Genomic DNA, 19,148 nt, shown 5'->3' on the forward strand with positions numbered 1-19,148 from the left:
TACTACTACTCCCTCTAGTGCAGAGAACGCGATTAACTCTTTCTGCACGACGGCAGCTCCAAGTGAAACGAATGGCGACGTGGAGACGACGACATGTTGAATTCGGGAAACGAACGGCAAGGCACATAAATTTGAGTTCCCCACGCCCAAATTTGAGTTGGCGCACATCCAAATTTCAAGTTGACCCTCCTTTAATTGCAAGTTAGCCAACCTCTAAATTTCAGTTGGCCCACCCCTACTATAAGCTTCCCCATGTATTTTATATGGAGCCGTATATAGCCCTATGGGTATTCTTTTTATTTTATTTTTTTGTTTAAATGGGTCCTCATCGCCTATCAAGCTACTAATCATACAAATTTACTGTTATAACGATTACATGTCTTGACTTCCCTAATTATGCATTTTTGTGCAGATACAAGGCATTACACTTTCCGAGTGACGGGGCTGGGGTACTCTCCAAAAAATGCTTGCGCATTAAAACCGCAGCGCTGTACCTGACACTGTAGGCGAACTGTCGTTGTTCCTAAATGAGAGCAGCAGGACGATAGCGACGACCACGCAGGACACGAAGCAGGCGGCCACACTCAGCTTGCCCTTCCTCTTGGCGCAGCCAGCCCTACTACGACCGTCGCTGTACTGGACAGTCTCGCTGGTTCTGCGGATGGGCCGAGACGTTTAGGGAAAGAGCGGTTCACTTTTATAAAAGCCCTAATGCTGAAATGGGCGTCGTTATCATCAGCCAGTTTTCATGTCCACTGCACGACTGCACTGTTCGTCTCTTGGTACCCATTGTGTAACTGCAATAGACCACCAGTTAACGGCCCTGCGGCAACGTGTTCAAGACTTCGAAACTAACCAAAAAATAAGTTGAGTAGAAGTAATCAATTACATGTAATTTGACACGTACAAGTCTGCCGTGTTATCTGCTGTGTTGTTGACTGTTATTTTTAATTTTCATTAACGACATAACCAAAAATATTGACTGTAACATCAAACTGTTTGCTGATGACTGCATCATCTACCAAACAATTAACACCTACGAAGACCATGTTTCGCTTAGCAACTCACTAGACCAGCTAAATGAATGGTGAAAAAAAATGGCAAATGACGATAAACACAACTAAATCAGCTTGCATGACGGTAACAAGAAAAAAACAACCTTACGGCTTTCCGTACTTTATTAACGGCACAATGCTAACGAAAGTTCACCAGCATAAATACCTAGGCATCACTCTAACTTTTGACCTGAGATGGGAAGCGCACATTGCCAACGTGACCTCGAAGGCATTACGCAAGCTATTTTATCTCCGAAGATGTCTCCGCCTCGCACCAACGTCGACTAAGCTTCTCGCGAATACTACTTTCGTTAGACCGGTTTTAGAGTACGCTAACACAGTTTGGTTTCCTCATTCAGTAACTAACATAACGAAACTAGAAAAAGTACAGCAAAAAGCACTGCGGTTTATTCACAACAAGTATAAGCGCACAGATTCACCCACTAACCTTGCGGCTATATCGGTTTTAGCGACGCTCTCAACAAGAGCGAAGCAAGCACGGCTCAAATTTTTGTTTAACTTGATTCACAACTATTATAAGATAGACCTAACAAAATACCTGTGTTTTTCGCAGTCACGATCATCGAGACATAAACATGTTCACGCTTTAACAGTATATTCATGCCATAATGACACATTCATGTACTCTTATTTCTCCCTCGTGATAAGGGAATGGAATCGCCTCGATCCTTCAGTCATTTCTGCAGACTCATTATCTCAGTTCACATCACGGTTAGGTTATATCAAGCAATCAGTAACGCATTTTTATTCACATAACATGCTTTGCAATTATTGTAAGCCATGCTGATTATCGTTAAGGTGTTTACTATTATTTTTGTTCCCGTTTGCTGTCCTCTTCATGATGTATTCTCTGTATTGCTGCGCATGTCTCCTAGAAATGTGACATCCATATTTGTTGTTTTTTTGCGTATTCTTACCTTGTTCCTTGACGTTCCTTGTTTGGTTTATTGACACGCAATTTGTATGTGCACGTTTATTACCATGTAGTTCAGTTTTGTATGTCCACCTGCTATGGTCCCTGAGGGGACGGGCAGTATTGAAAATAAATAAATAAATAAATAAATAAATAAATAAATAAATAAATAAATAAATATATATATATATATATATATATATATATATATATATATATATATATATATATATATATATATATATATATATATATATATATATATATAGGAAATATACTTATTTTGGCCCTTTGTTAACGAAAGTAGAGATTAAACACTCTGCACGAACCATGTCATGCAGGAGTGCCACTTGACGGGCTAAGCAACGTAGCATGTAAGGAGAATCGAGAGGAAACCTTCGGCTGAAAACATACCTTATCCTCCTTCAAGCTTATGGCTCAATAGAAAAGAAAGGGTCGATGAATATGGTAGTTCAAATGACTCAATTATTAAATGCTCATTACGTCTCTCTATTCACTCTGCTTTTCGTGTTCCTTGTTCATTAATTTCGCATCTCATTCGAATCATATTTCATGCTGAATCAATGAATGAGTGAATAAAACTTTATTTGAAACGGCTCTTCGTCCATGCCGTCCGCCGCTTCGGTGCCGTGTGATCATGTATAGTAGCACCCGGAGCAGGGGGTGTGGTGGCGCCCTGGACGTGCCTTACGTGTTGCACAAGGAGCGACCAAAAAGCGGCTCGGTGGGGTTCAGGCGGAGTGGTCCAGCTCTCCCAACAGTAAGGAATAGATGGGCTCAGGGAAGAGGTGGGGAGATAGTAAGGCGAGGACTGTGCATGGGGGCAGGTCCAGTACGTGTGGCGAACGTCGGGATAGCCGCCGCACACCGGACATGCCGGATGGCCGCGGCGTTGTTCAATAATGTGTTGCATGGCGTCATTCGCCAATGTTAGAGTTTGAGTCTGATGAATTAGGGAACCGTCGTGGCGGGTGAAGGAGGGATCGGGGGCCGGAAGGGTACATGCAGACGAGCGCAGTTCGTGGAGCCTAGCGCGGCTTTGCTTGCGGTGTTCAGCGCGGTGCATTCTGGCGCAATAGGTGTCAGGCCATGGAATAGGAGCGCTCGGTATTTTAGACTCGCGAGCGAGGGAATGAAATGAGCACGCTCATTTCCCTGTATCCCCTGATGGCCCGGCACCCACTCCAAGAGGACGTGTAGGGAGGGATGTTGTTGCATGTTTAGCGCGATGGATGCCCCAATATCACAGGGAAGTAGGTTGTTTGCGAAAGAACGAATGGCTTCCTGGCTGTCTGAGCGAACGGTTAGGGTTGGCGTGGAGTGAGGGGGCATTGTAACGGCTTCCGATATGGCAAGGATCTCGGCGTCGGTTGGAAACAGTACTTTGCTATGCCAACGAGTGATGTCACCCTGAGGGCCGATGACTGCCTTCTTGTATGCGGTCGGCGAGAAGGCGGCGTCAACATAGTAGGTGTCATGCGCTGGGTCAGTTAGATGGGTCGCTCGCGCCTGTCGCCTGCCTGCGTTGCGTTCGGAGTGCATATTCCGGGGTGTAGGTCAGACTTGAATTCGAGGGATAGTTATCCATGGTAGAGGGTCGATGGAAAGAGGTGGAAGTGGTGAAGTGTCGTGTCCCAACATTCGCAGGATGGCGCGTCCTTGGCACGAGGTGCTCAGACGGAGATGCTGAGACTCCCGGTGTGCTTGGACCTTCACATCCAAGGTGTTGTGCAGGGTTGCGCGTTCAACATCGAAGCTACGGGCGTACCTGGGAACATCATGTTGAGTTACATCGACCTTGTCTTCTTCAGCGTGACAATTGCTTTCAGCTTCTTATTTTGACCATGAGGCAAGGTGGGCCTATGCCGGAGATAGCTATTGCAATGTTTGGTGCAATGTGCATAAGTTTCGACTACATTGGCGCTAATTACGTAAGTACCGCTAATTTTTAAAGCGAAGCTTTTTTGCATCTTCCTTCGACTTTCCTACTGCTGCTGCGGCTGCTGCTGTCCGGCACACCGGGTCGGGAGGTGGGGGGGATTCAGAGCGTGTGTATACATGAGAGGAGCGAATAAAAGAGGAAAGGTGACGCAAGAAACTCGTTTTCACACCACCATGTCGAATGTGCACAATGTCCCCCGGAGCTCTCTAGATTTCTTCACATTATCCAATTGACAGCTGTAATTACCCTTGACTGCCCTCAGAAGCATTGCAGAAACTGCAGCGCTTTCCTTTACACTAACGTTCGAGTCCCGAGGGGGCGTAGGTAGAACTGTAGAGAAGAGGAAGGAGAAGATACAGTAAGAAGAGGGAAGGCGACGTGAGAAGGCAAGGAAACCCTACTACTATACGACAGCGTTTGCGGGCAAACTGGATAAGCTTAAGTTCAAGGTACGGTACAGAACGTTGCTGCTATTTCTGAAAAATAAACACCATGCAAAAATGTCAGACGGACAAACTACGGAGAGCGTGCAGGTATTAATTAAAGCGCACCGTAGGGTCCAGGCGACACTACGGAAGCGGTCGACCGTCGAATCAGCACTTCTGTGCCCGCCGCGATAGCTTTGTGGCTATGGCATTGCTAGAGGTCACGGATTTGATTCCAACAGCGTCAGCCGTATGTAGACATGGGCAAAATAGAAAGCGCTCATGCACGTAAATTTAAGGACTTGTTAAATGGCCCCATGGTGTCAAAATCATAATCCAAAGAAGGGGTAAGACGTGCAGACACAGACACAAGAGGAGAGAAATGGCCAACACGAACGCCGCTAGAAATGAAGCTTCATTAAATCTTTTTTTCATTCATTTAACCATCCTTATACACCCCCATTCTGTACCCCTGTATGCCCTGAGGCATTTACCCTCGCATTAAAAAAAAATGAAGCTTACAACGACAGAAAGTTGAGCTAGTAGGTAAGGGCTCATAATGCAAAGAAGGGGTAATGCGTGCAGGCACGGACACAATCCTTACCAACTAGCTCAGCTTTCTGTCGTTCTAAGCTTCATTTCTAGCGGTGGTCATGTTGTCCACTTTCCTCCTCCTGTGTCCGTGTCTGAACGCCTTACCCAGTCTTTGCATTATGAATCCTTACCAACCAGCTCAGGTTTCTGTCGTTCTAAGCGCCAAAATTAATCCGGAGTGCGCTATTACGGCGTGCCTCAAAATTTGATGGTGGTTTTGGCACGTATCAGTCCCATAATCCACTTCAATTGTAATACTTCTGCCATGGTGAGATGTGTCATGTGAGAGGCAATGACAATGCTCAACCCTCTCAGAGGTTATGAATTAGGGTCCACAACAACGCCTCCAGCAAACATCTCTCCCTGTGCGTTCTGTGTACTACATCGAGAAACAGCAGTGATGCACGCAAGGTAACGTTTAGCATCAACTCACCACTCTCGTGTTAGACTAAACGTTGAAGAAATGAAGCTTTAGCCGTCAACATCACCGCTAATTATCGTCAGTCAAAGCATCAAGCACGAAAAGATTCGCTTAAATTGATTCTCACAGTGCGTGGGAACTGCATGTTTTTCCTGCGAATAATTCTCACTTCTTGTGGGCTCCGCCGAAGCCGCCTTCCAAACGCCATTGGTTTTTCACTTTCAAAAGACCTTTTCGACTTCGCGGTTCAGCTTAGAAAAATATTTTGTTTTGCTTAAACATAAAACAAAATTATGGCAGTGTTTACCTAAACCTAATAATGTCTATAATGCTGAAACAGTATGACGATTTATGTAGTAGTTAATTAAACAAATGTAAAATTCAAATCCGACCATCACCTGTCAGACTACTACTTCATTATGGGGTTTTACGTGCCAAAACCCCTTTCTGATTATGAGCCACGCCGTAGTGGAGGACTCCGGAAAATTCGACCACCTGGCGTTCTTTAACGTGCACCTAAATCTAAGTACACGGGTGTTTTCACCCCCATCGAAATGCGGCCGCCGTGGCCGGGATTCAATCCCGCGACCTCGTGCTCAGCAGCCCAACACCATAGCCACTGAGCAACCACGGCGGGTTGTCAGAGCACGATCGGAGTCAGCGAAAAGGGCAACCTACCTCCGGATTGGTGGGACCTGATGTCATTGGCCTCCTGACACCGGATTGGGGCAAGTGACTGAACAATGATCACGCAAGGCATAAAAGGAGCTACGGATGGCGGGAGTGATGGGCGACTACTTCTTCATCATCAATGTTTCTGTTTTACTTTGCATATTCTTGTACATTTGTAAATATATACGTGTTTGCCTAACGTCCTGAATATCGGACCCAGCCTCACGTTCACTTACCCCTTCACGAGGAAAGAGGATCTCACGTCTTCGAACCCGGAATCGTAACATCTATTGAACTAATTGAATTGCTCCTAATAAAATGCGTCAGAAAATTTGTAGAATTCGACTTACGTACAACCTGCAGACATGATATCATGGGATTTAAATTTTTTAATATACTAAAAACAAAATTATGGCACACGGAAACTCAAGCACAACGCCTTCTAGCTGCCGTTTCTTATTGTGCGAGCAAAACTCCGCGCACGGGCACGAAAAATCCCGACAAACTAGAGGCTAACAGCTTCGGTACAAAACTTTGACGGGGATGAGTTTCGACCCTACAAATTCCCGCTAACAAGCCGAGTGTCTTAACCACTAGGATAAGCATCCACGTGTGCAGAAGGTGAATGTATCTGAAGCCTATGGACAGATTGTACCAATGGTACTAAACAAATGTCAAAGGAAAAGAGTTTCTGTGAAGGTCGCCGATTTGGCGATGTTGTAAAAGCCATCTCTAGGACCACATGTTGAGGCGACTTGGAGCATTGTGGACATCAGGCAAATTCTGATTTTTCGAAAATTGAATGCCAAATACGTCACATCCCCGATGCGTTTCGGTGGTCGCGGGATATGCGTTTCGTTGGGGCGTTCCTTCACCGACCGGCATGGAACCAATCTCTGAGGGCTCAGGTGCCATACGTCGCGCAATACACGCAGATAAGCAGTAAATGAGTTGATAAGGATAAGGAGTGATGAGGGGTTATATGGGTCTCATCGCGGTTTATAATGCTTCGACACGGATAGACAAGGTGGTAAAGAGCAATAAGGGCATATGATGGTCTGAGCAGTTCTGATAACGTTATTAAGCACAGATAAGGGTTGATAAGGGGCGGGTGAAGTCCGATAAGGTTGATAAAGACCGATGGAATTTGGTAAGGGTCGCATTGTCCGGTAACGTTAATAAAGACAGATAAAAGTTGATAAAGGTTGGACCGACTGCGACAAGGTTGATATCCGCTGATAAAGGTTGATCACGGTCGGATCGAGTTCACTAAGGTGGATAACCGATAAGGGTTTATAAGTGACGGATGTAGTACCATAAGGTTGAGAACGACAGGTAATGGTTGATAGAGGTTTGTACTGGTCGGATCAAGATTCATAACATTGATAATGACACCGGGCTGCGTGGACATGATCAAGCGGCCATTGGAATATGAACCTGGCAACGTTTAACGCTAGAACGTTATCTAGTGAGGCGAGTCTAGCAGTGCTATTGGAAGAACTAGAGGGCAGTAAATGGGATATAATAGGGCTCAGTGAAGTTAGGAGGCCAAAAGAGGCATATACAGTGCTAAAAAGCGGGCACGTCCTGTGCTACCTGGGCTTAGCAGAGAGAAGGGAACTAGGCGTCGGATTCCTGATTAATAAGAACATAGCTGCTAACATACAGGAATTCTATAGCATTAACGAGAGGGTGGCAGGTCTTGTTGTGAATCCATGGTAGAGTGTACAAGCGCGACTTGGACGAGGACGAAGAAAGAAACAGATACACAGACACAGCGCTTCTGTGTATCTGTTTCTTTCTTCGTCCTCGTCCAAGTCGCGCTTGTACACTCTACCATGGATTCTAACCAACTAGCCCGCCAGCGTGTTTTAACCTTGTTGTGAAACTTAATAAGAGGTACAAAATGAAGATTGTACAGGTCTAGGCCCCTACATCCAGTCATAATGACCAGGAAGTCGAAAGCTTCTATGAAGACGTGGAATCGGCGATGGGTAGAGTGAAAACTAAATACACTATACTAATGGGTGACTTTAATGCCAAGGTAGGCAAAAAGCAGGCTGGAGACAAGGCAGTGGGGGAATATGGCATAGGCACTAGGAATATCAGGGGGGAGTTATTAGTAGAGTTTGCGGAACAGAATAATATGAGGATAATGAATACCTTCTTCCGCAAGCGGGATAGCCAAAAGTGGACGTGGAGGGGCCCGAACGGCGAGACTAGAAATGAAATAGACTTCATACTCTGCGCTAACCCTGGCATCATACAAGATGTGGACGTGCTCGGCAAGGTGCGCTGCAGTGACCCCAGGATGGTAAGAACTCGAATTAGCCTAGACCTGAGAAGGGAACGGAAGAAACTGGTACATAAGAAGCCGATCAATGAGTTAGCGGTAAGAGGGAAAATAGAGGAATTCCAGATCCAGCTTCAGAACAGGTATTCGGCTTTAACTCAGGAAGAGGACCTTAGTGTTGAAGCAATGAACGGCAATCTTGTGGACATCACTAAGGAGTGTGCAATGGAAGTCGGTGGTAACTCCGTTAGGCAGGATACCAGTAAACTATCGCAGGAGACGAAAGATCTCATCAAGAAACGCCAATGTATGAAAGCCTCTAACCCTACAGATAGAATAGAACTGGCAGAACTTTCGAAGTTAATAAACAAGCGTAAGACAGCTGACATAAGGAAGTATAATATGGACAGAATTGAACATGTTGTCAGGAACGGAGGAAGCCTAAAAACAGTGAAGAAGAAACTAGGAATTGGCAAGAATCAGATGTATGCGTTAAGAGACAAAGCCGGCAATATCATTACTAATATGGATGAGATAGTACAAGTGGCTGAGGAGTTCTATAGAGATTTATACAGTACCAGTGCCACCCACGACGATAATGAAAGAGAAAATAGTCTAGTGGAATTCGAAATCCCACAGGTAACGCCAAAAGATGTAAAGAAAGCCTTGGGAGATATGCAAAGGGGGAAGGCAGCTGGGGAGGATCAGGTAACAGCAGATTTACTGAAGGATGGTGGGCAGATTGTTCTAGAGAAATTGGCCACCCTGTATACGCAATGCCTCTTAACGTAGAGCGTACCGGAATCTTGGAAAAACGCTAACATAACCCTAATCCATAAGAAAGGGGACGCCAAAGACTTGAAAAATTACAGACCGATCAGCTTACTGTCCGTTGCCTACAAACTATTTACTAAGGTAATCGCAAATAGAATCAGGAACACCTTAGACTTCTGTCAAGCAAAGGACCAGGCAGGATTCCGTAAAGGCTACTCAACAATAGATCATATTCACACTATCAATCAGGTGATAGAGAAATGTGGGGAATATAACCAACCCTTATATATAGCTTTCATTGATTACGAGAAAGTATTTGATTCTGTCGAAACCTCAGCAGTCATGGAGGCATTACGGAATCAGGGTGTAGACGAGCCATATGTAAAAATACTGAAAAATATCTATAGCGGCTCCACAGCCACCGTAGTCCTCCATAAAGAAAGCAACAAAATCCCAATAAAGAAAGGCGTCAGGCAGGGAGATACGATCTCTCCAATGCTATTCACAGCGTGTTTACAGGAGGTATTCAGAGACCTGGATTGGGAAGAAATGGGGATAAAAGTTAATGGATAATACCTTAGTAACTTGCGATTCGCTGATGATATTGCCTTGCTTAGTAACTCAGGGGACCAACTGCAATGCATGCTCACTGACCTGGAGAGGCAAAGCAGAAGAGTGGGTCTAAAAATTAATCTGCAGAAAACTAAAGTAATGTTTTACAGTCTCGGAAGAGAACAGCAGTTTACAATAGGCAGCGAGGCACTGGAAGTCGTTAGGGAATACATCTACTTAGGGCAGCTAGTGACTGCGGATCCGGATCATGAGACAGAAATAATCAGAAGAATAAGAATGGGCTGGGGTGCGTTTGGCAGGCATCCTCAGATCATGAACAGCAGGTTGCTATTATCCCTCAAGAGAAAAGTGTATAATAGCTGTGTCTTACCAGTACTCACCTACGGGGCAGATACCTGGAGGCTTACGAAAAGGGTTCTACTCAAATTGAGGACGACGCAACGAGCTATGGAAAGAAGAATGATAGGTGTAACGTTAAGGGATAAGAAAAGAGCAGATTGGGTGAGGGAACAAACGCGAGTTAATGACATCTTAGTTGAAATCAAGAAACAGAAATGGGCATGGGCGGGACATGTAATGAGGAGGGAAGATAACCGATGGTCATTAAGGGTTACGGACTGGATTCCAAGGGAAGGGAAGCGTAGCAGGGGACGGCAGAAAGTTAGGTGGGCGGATGAGATTAAGAAATTTGCAGGGACGGCATGGCCACAATTAGTACATGACCGGGGTTGTTGGAGAAATATGGGAGAGGCCTTTGCCCTGCAGTGGGCGTAACCAGGCTGATGACGATGATGATGATCAAGCGGCACCATGCTTACGCATACTTAGGCAAGTTTCTGCGTGCATTTTTTTTTCCTTAAGCGGGGTTTTTCGCCGAGGCGGACATTACTTGCACGAGCAATCGCAACACATATTGAACCAATTGCCAGAAATTTCCTAATTTATTTCTTAATTCATTACTTTACGGCACACATTGATTAACGAATTGTAGTCGGCGAGTTTGCGAGACCTGTCTATTTAAAACGAATCTCTAGGATGACACAAGTTTCGTGACAATATTTAGCAAAGTGTGGGATAAAATGCATGGCTCTTTCAGTTACTTTTGTGCATAAACGCCTAAAAGATCGTTCTGTTAAAAAAATACAAGTGGAACACTCGTGCATAATTACGGCGAGTTTGATGGCGAATAGCTCCAATGTATGCCTCTCTGAATAATGCAGCTCGAGGACTAGAACTATTTATTCGACAACAGATGATTTGTAAATGCTCCGGAGAACTTAAAAACGATCACCCGGTAATTTGGTTTCGGCTTACATTCTTATTCTTGAAAGTGAGAAACGGAAGAATGTACCTCTTATGTTCATTCAGGATAAGCAGACGGATTCGGCGACAGAGCTCTTAAACAGGTGTACTGCTGTCTTTTTGCACTAGTTTCAGCGGTGTGTCAGATATCAGTCCTAGTGCCGGCTCAAACACTTCTGGAAATTTTTCGATGACTGCGGCTGATTTAGCAAGACCGATATTACCCACGTTCATGCAATGCAGCTTCAAAGCCTCTAGCCAATTACCGCCCAACAACAAAGTGTCACAACTTTGCGGTGTTCGGACTACATAAAGGCAAGGTCGCGGTTTGGCCGTTGTGCTATACGCGCACCGCAACTTGCCTGTAATTGACAGCGGGACACCTTCGTACGTTTATAGCCGTAAACTACAAGTTTGTAGAGGTAAGTCAGACCAGTATTGCCGGTACATCTTTTCTGGTATGATAGACACAGATACTCCTGTGTCAACTTGCATTTTGCCATTGCTACCTGCCACCCTAACTTTCACAATGTTGCTACCGTCATTACTGTTACACGAAAAAATATGGCTAAGCAAAATATCGTCCTCATCACTTATACCGTCCGAGTCACCGGAGCCTTCTAAACCAGTGCTCTCTTCAAGGGCATGTACCGAACGTGGCGTCGTTCTGCAGACTCTTGCCAGGTGTGCCACCTTTTTGCAGGCACGGCATCGATATTTGCGAAAGGGGCAGATTGCGGCGGTATGCGCTGATTCCCAACCTGCCTCGGGTTTCATCCATCTCGGGTTTTCTTTGTTGGAGTTGCTGGACTAGGTTCACCTCGCTGAGTTGTTTAGGGTGAATCTTCCTTGTTTCAGTGTGAGCGAGTTCCTCGCTTTTGGGAAGGTCATAAGCAGCCTGGAACGTCACGGTTCTTGAGAAGCTCGGCGTGGGCGGTTTCGTTTCTCAGTCCGGCCACAAAACGATACCGCAAAGCGCCATCTAGAAATTGCTCGAACTCATAGGAAGCCGCCAACCATTTCAGTTCTAATGCAAACGTAGCAACTGGTTCGTTTTCTTAGTGCGACCGACAGTTGATCCGGAATCTTTCCGTTATCACCAAGGGCTTCGGTGAATAGTGCCTTTTGAGAGCCGTGATCAATTCGCCATATGTTTTGGCTTCAGGCTTCACTGGGGCCAACAGTTTCTTCGACGTGCGGTAGGCCTGTTTTCCAATGGCAGTCACAAAAGCGCATACCTTCAAGTCATCGCTGACCTGGGTGGAACGGGTGTAGTGTTCAAAGCGTTCCACATAAGATTCAAAATCTTCGTCTCCTTCGTCCGTGAACGGCTCGATGCGGCCGAAGGATGCCGTGTTGTAGTAAGCCTGGACGCCTGCTGTGCCCAAACTGCTGGAGCCGCAACCAGCGCTTCAGCCGTGGCTCGGCTATCATCCGCTATGAGAATGCCATCCTGGTCGCAACTTTTGTGTCTTCAAGTGATGATGATGATTGAAGTTTATCGGCGCAAGGGCATCTAAGGCCAAAGAGCGCCAGGACATGTGTTTTGGTTTCGTAAAATTGGGAGTTTAGGACAATGACTTAAAATAAAGGCTTTATAGAGGCCTACACGTAAGATAAATCTATGAATACTAGTGCGTCAATTATAAAATAATTACTAAGATAAATATAAGGCCTTTAATGCTTTGGCTACAGGCACACATGTTAAATTATTCTTGGTTTCCGAGTCCCTTGCTGTACAATTCTTGCCTCCGCAAGAGGTCAGACATACTTTGCACGTGAGATTGTACCTCGCCTGTGAGGCATAATCTGATGGTTAGGATGGTGTCTTCAAGTACGCAGCAGCCTACTTGCTAGAACACATGTTTATTGCCACTTGCAATACAAAGGAAAAAACCCAAGGCACTTACGTGGCCGTCTTATATACCTATACAGAGCTACTAATCAGTGACATCACAGAGACACACACACAGGCATGTGCTTACTATCTCAGGTACAACAATTCGAGACCTGAGTGGCGTCAGAGCGCCACTCACGTTCTAGCTCAAGGGTAATTACGCAACAAATTCAATTTGTGGTACCACAGCCAACTTTGGACAAGTTTCTTAAAGAAATCGGAAACCATGTATTGCTTGTACCAACACCTCCGTGATTTATTCTGCGCGTCTTTTATTTTTTTCATCTACGAAACCATAATATGCAAGTAGTTATATGCATAATTTGGAGCAAGCCTCCTCCTGTAAAACTTCTGAAGGATGGTGACACGAATGAATGAATGAATAAATAAATAAATAAATAAATAAATAAATAAATAAATAAATAAATAAATAAATAAATAAATAAATTTCACGTTCTTTTCATGGCAGGAAAGCCAGCACCATCTTTCCTATTTGCTCCTCTCCAAGGGAGAGTAGAGCGAAATATTAAATGACAAAATATTTTTTTGAAACTGTTTTTCTTCGTTTTGCAGGTTAATACGTTGTGTAATAGAAGAGAAAATAAAGGCCACACTTCGGTCTCTTGCATTTCGCCCCAGAGCTTCAGCACCTGCGCGTCATGACGACGCCATATAGTAGAAAGAATTTTTTTTGTGTCGTGTTTACGCAGGTAAAATCCATGACATCATCGCTACTTGGTGTAGGAACATTAAGAGGGCTTCACCATCAGTACTTAATTTTTGCGTTTGCTTTTCTTTTACCTTACTACACCACTTCTGCCAGTAAAACTGCTTTTCCTTTTTTTGGCATTATATAGGCGTAATTTAGTAATACTGTTCAACTTATTTTTCTCCTTTCCATCACTTAACATTAGTAAGGGTCTTGTGCTGCCATTATGCAGGTGTGAATTTTCCACGATAAGAGCTTCATTGACAACTTTCATATTTAGAGGATACTAGAAAAAAATGTCAAATTCCTAAGCTCGCCATGTTAACCAAGGCGGTAAACTGAAAGCGCCACAGCTGTACTTACTCGGGTTGTTCTGAAATATAGAAGCATGTGATTAGGAGCCAGCAACTCCAAGGGCTCAATGAAAATATAGGTCGAACTGAATTAAAACAAAACCCTCCTCAATATACAAACCTGGGCATAGCTAATATTATTGCCGATGCAGGGGTAGGTAATTACTCACACGGCAAGCTTCCCCTACGCTCATCATGTGTTCGTACCCTGTCGGAAGTACGTGGCATTTTTGATTGCGCATGAGAGCAACTACAGAGGAGGAGGAGGAGGGTGTTGCAGGCTGTTGTAGGTTGCAGGTGAAAGCAGCCTTGAAAGACAAACCGGCAAGTGCTCCGCCCGAGCGCCCCCTTTCAGAAAAGATTAAGAAGTGGTAAGGTATGCGGCAGTTCGTTCAGCTCATCATCATTCAGGAGCGCAGACAGAGGCGGATGAACGAGATGGCGCGCACAACGAGGCGCCAGAAGACATAAGCACGCAGCTTGAAAGCCATACCGTGTACTACAGGACATGTCCACATCACATAAGAAATTGAGGAGAAGTCAGGAGACCACCTCCATTTGTTTGACAGATCACCCTCTATTGTTTTCCCTGCTCAAGGTAACGGAACATATCCCGGTGAGTAATGCACACTAACACATGCTGTCTAACGGTTGTCTAGATGCTTTAAGCACAATTCCTTTGTTTAAGACAGACAGGTTATCTCACCACTGCGATCAGCACGGGATAAAGACATCTTCACAGATCGTCCTGCAGCGCGCTTCTTCTTCCACGCCCTCTGCTACTTGTTTCTCTAGTAGATGTTAGTCGGAAATACTCACTTTGGGAGATAGCCCAACAATTAGGTAGCTATAAAATGAACATAAATTTAGTACTAAAGCTGAGATTAGGTAGATTAGAAACAAAATAAAGAAATTAGAGAGCATATATTTATAATTTTCCGGCATTACCACTACGCCTTCAACCATTTATACCTACTGATGATGATGATCATGATTACCCTATAATATGGCTCACACCCACTCTGGAGGATTAACCGCGAATTGGGCATCTGAATGTTTACATAATACTTCAAGACACTACAAGTAATGGGCAATCGAGCAATCGAGAGAGAGAGGTTAACAATTTCCCTACATCGAAGGATTTATAATACTAATGTTATGATTTAACAAAAATATTACTAAGAGAATCTATAAAATACGGAATTTAAAATTCTATTCGTTTTGTTGACTGAATGAAGCCACAAACGGCATCAAAGACTGGCTAAAACCGAGTAGGGAGGGACAGAAAGTTAGTACTATTTCCGACGTTAAGCTTACCCATAGTTTGCAAACGGAATTTTCAGGAAGTATTTTTCGTAAGAATTTATACTGGCGGTATATTAAAAGACGGTGTTCTATGAATTTTTTTCTAGGCAGAATTGACGCAGATGCGACATCGCTAGACCAGCCCAGGTGTAAGTATAGTTTGATGGGCGGACAGGGTAGCGTGATCTGGTGATCATTACTTCAGACTGTCTTGACGGACACCACTGTCTCTCCCACGGAAAATTTCAGGTACTGAAATTCTGTACATGATGTTATTGTTGAAATGTCATTTCTACAAATTGAAAAATTCCTATACCTAATCGCCCTTATGTGTGTCACTACCCGGAGGAACCGATATTATCGGTCCAATGAGTGATGCTCGCGCTAATGAATTGACCATTTCATTTAAATGTAATCTAGAGTGACCTGGTACCCAAAGTAGTTTTACAAGATTCAGTCACGGATGATGTGAAGTTAGGAATGTCTCTAGGGCTGACGAACCGGATGAAGCTGTAAGCGAAGTACAGACGGAAAGAAAACTTGTTGTAATAGCCGCACTGATTGCATTGAGCGGCAGTTTCCGCAGTGATAGAATAATATCCAAGAGCTCAGCTTCAAAGACGTGAGTGAAATCTGGAAACCTCAAGGAGAATGACTAGCCAAGCGAAAGCGAGAAAATGCCTACGCCCACCTTATCGTCGTTCACGGAAGCGTCTGTGACTGTTATATATTTGTATGCACGTGGGCAAGGTAATCTTGCAGGAGGTTATTTAAAAACCTGACTCTCTGAAACTTAAGGTCTTGGGAGAAAATGTAACCAAATTCGATCTTATTATTCTGATTCCAGCCATATGATGGAATTCCGTCTCTAACATTCAAATTTAGACAATTTATACGCTTTAGTGCAAAAACATGGCTAAGCATGGCTAAAGAGTAAAAAAACGGGGCTAAGGAGAAAAACAGAAGGAGTTTGGATCATTGATAAAGACATTTTCAGGTCTTCTAAGCGAAAAAGTGTAAAATTTTAGAACCATTTGTACCGTTAAGATGCGGAATCATAGGGCAATGTAAGCAGGCGCGCTTCCGTATGAAGAACGTTGTTTCCCACAAACTTAAAGGGACACTAAAGTGAAAAGTGATTTCTTCTGCATCAGTAAATCACCGTTCTACAACACCAAAAACACCACTCTCACAACGATAAGACGTTTGGTAAGCCAGAAAAAGCGCAAGAACGAAATACGGGTGGCGACGCCTACTTGAGTTCCCGCACGTGGGGGCTGTGACGTCTTGGATTTTGATGGCATCTTCTAGGGCCTCCTTATTATATATAGCTGTACAGATTGACTACATTGTGTTCTAAAGGAACCAAATATTAAACATGCCAAGTTTCGGGAACCCTTATTCAGCCGACGCCGCCAAAATGCGAAAACAAACTTTGGAATCCGTGACGTCACGCTGACGTACCGGCGCTGGCGTTTCGGCGCGAAATTCAAATACTGCTACTTGGACCTTCATTTTCTCATCTAATATTCAAACTGTTTTCTTGAAATGACTCCCTGCAGGTTTCTCAAACAATGCTTTATTAGTCTAAACTGATTTATTGTTTCCCTTTAGTGTCCCTTTAAGCACTCCCAAAGACAGGCGCAGGACTTCACGCTCGCAAAAAACCAGAGGCTTAGTATTATAAGCAGAGTCGCCTGAGAACATTACAACCAGAATTCTAATATTAGGCACATGTACATTTTTCATATCATTAGCAGAGAGTCCTTACGTAGGCCATATTGTCGGTTACTCGGTCTGCGCAGTAAACTTAAAGCACGTTAGGCCTTATATGATGCACTTTTTGTGTAGAATCCAGTTGAGTTTTCTATCATAAATATTTCCCAAACATTTAAGACAACCTGGGGAATGAGATCTTGTTTATAAAATATAGAAATTGAAATCGGATCGGTTAGTGCGAACACCTAGATTGTGCTTTTACTTATATTCTTTCTTTTTATTTTTTGTCTTGTTAGCAATCTATAGTTTTTGTTATTTTTGTTCCCACTCCTGTAAGAGCTTGTCAAGGCTTACAGTATTAATAAATAAAAAATAAGAACATTTAACGACATGCAAATTGTCTGAAGCAATGCATCAAGCATACCCATGTAGATTTAAAATTTTTGAATAGTAAGTAAATGTCATGGTCGGCCGTGAAGAACGTAATATCATCTGCATAAACGTAAGCTTGCACGCCCCCACTAGCTGGTATGCAGCTTATTATTATGTTAAATAATATTGGAGATAGAACTGCTCCTTGGGGAACACGGCGAGTCGGTGAATTTAGCAGAGGAGCAGCCATCCTTAAAACAAAATTCTCTTGGTCTCAAAAGTTCTGCAAACTGCGCAATAATATACTTTGTGAAATTGTGTCTGTGTAGGTTATTCAGTAAAATTGAATGTTCAACACTGTCCTATGCTTTACCTATATCTTGTGTCACTAAAGCAGCATATTTTTTTCCTAGCAAGTTGCATGCGCGACTCTAAATCAGCATGGGGACGCAATATTGAGCATTAAACTCTAAGCCTATTTGATTTGGATTTAACATTAAACTATCTGTCATCCTGACAGGAATTCTGTAATGTAGACCCTTCTCTATGAGCTTAACCATATTAGAGGGAAGAGAAATATGTCTGACATCTTGTATGGTATAACCTATTGATTGTTTTTAGGTATTGGGATTAGTTTACATAATTTCTGATCATATGACATCCAGGCGTTTAATAACTAGTTTATAATGTTTACAAGGTAACAAGAAGATAGTTCGCATAAGAGTTTTGTCATATGAACTGTAATTCCACTAGGACCATGAGATGAGAGTGAGTATCGAATCACTTCAGCTAATTCAGGCGATGCAACTTCAGTAAAGTTTGACGTTAGTTCTGGTTGTTGCAAGATATGCGACTTAGACAATGTGAATCTACACTGCAGGCCTTTAGCATTTAGTTCTAGAGATCTTGTCATTTCATCTGACGACAGAATTACAAAGTCAATATTAAGTGGTGATGGCCGACTTTTGCGATATCACATATACGTAAAGAGCGTTTCCATCTTTTTAGGTTTTGAAAGAAAATCATAGTTTCCTATAGTAATCTTCTTTAGCATGAGGGACTGTGCGCCTAAATACAGCAGTGTGAAATTTATAATCAAACAAATTTTCAGGGACTGATTATAAAAAGTTGCTTCCAAGCTGCCTCTCGTCGTCGGTGGTGTCGTGTACAGTCTGGATTAGGACATTAAGAGGCTCTCATGGCAGACCCAACAGTAAATTCAGCTTTTGTTGCATGATCTTTTTATCAGAAGACAAAGTTTCATAACTTCGGTGCCTTCACGCTCTTCAGAACGGGAAGTCAAATGTGCTGTCAGATCATTTTTAAATTTACTGTAGTTGGCAAATACTCGGAGCCGAGGTCGTGATGACATTATCGAGCAAGCAATTTTAAAAAAATTATTAAAAAGTGGTCACTGTTGGTGCCACAGTCCGAGGCTGTCCAGGATGAACTAGTGAGAACCAAACTTAGAAAACTTAAGTCCAAGGCTGAGGCGGGACCGATCGCTGTTTCCGTGAGCTGCATGCGCGGCGTTCTGGCGGCGATACGCTCGGTCCCCGAAGTCACAGCGTTTTAGCAACGGATGTAAAGTTGGTGGAACAACTGTCAGCAGTAGCGATTGCACTCATGGTCAAATTTCAGTGCAAAGTGTCAGTACACCATAACGGCGACGTTTATTAACCAAGACATGCAAATTATCAACCCAGCCTATCTCGCTGTCTACGTCACATCACTTCTAGCCGTCGCTCGTACGTTGTTTCACCAGCAAAGCAACCGACATGAGCGAC

The 19,148-nt window shown here is 43.7% G+C and overlaps 1 protein-coding gene and 1 pseudogene across 1 annotated transcript in view; both read right to left on the reverse strand.

The window, feature by feature from the left end:
• Nucleotides 1-13,980, reverse strand: part of LOC135905277 (uncharacterized) — a 60,852-nt gene extending 46,872 nt beyond the window's left edge. The window contains exons 1-2 of the mRNA XM_070538035.1: nucleotides 13,976-13,980; nucleotides 495-655 (exon numbers count right to left, since the gene is read on the reverse strand). The gene's annotated coding sequence lies outside the window, so the exon portion shown is untranslated. The remainder of the gene's footprint in view (nucleotides 1-494; nucleotides 656-13,975) is intronic.
• Nucleotides 4,116-13,564, reverse strand: LOC139059444 (uncharacterized; annotated as a pseudogene).
• Nucleotides 13,981-19,148: the final 5,168 nt, after the last annotated feature.

The sequence above is a fragment of the Dermacentor albipictus genome, chromosome 4 (assembly GCF_038994185.2).
Source record: "Dermacentor albipictus isolate Rhodes 1998 colony chromosome 4, USDA_Dalb.pri_finalv2, whole genome shotgun sequence".
NCBI classification, from domain to species: Eukaryota; Metazoa; Arthropoda; class Arachnida; order Ixodida; family Ixodidae; genus Dermacentor; species Dermacentor albipictus.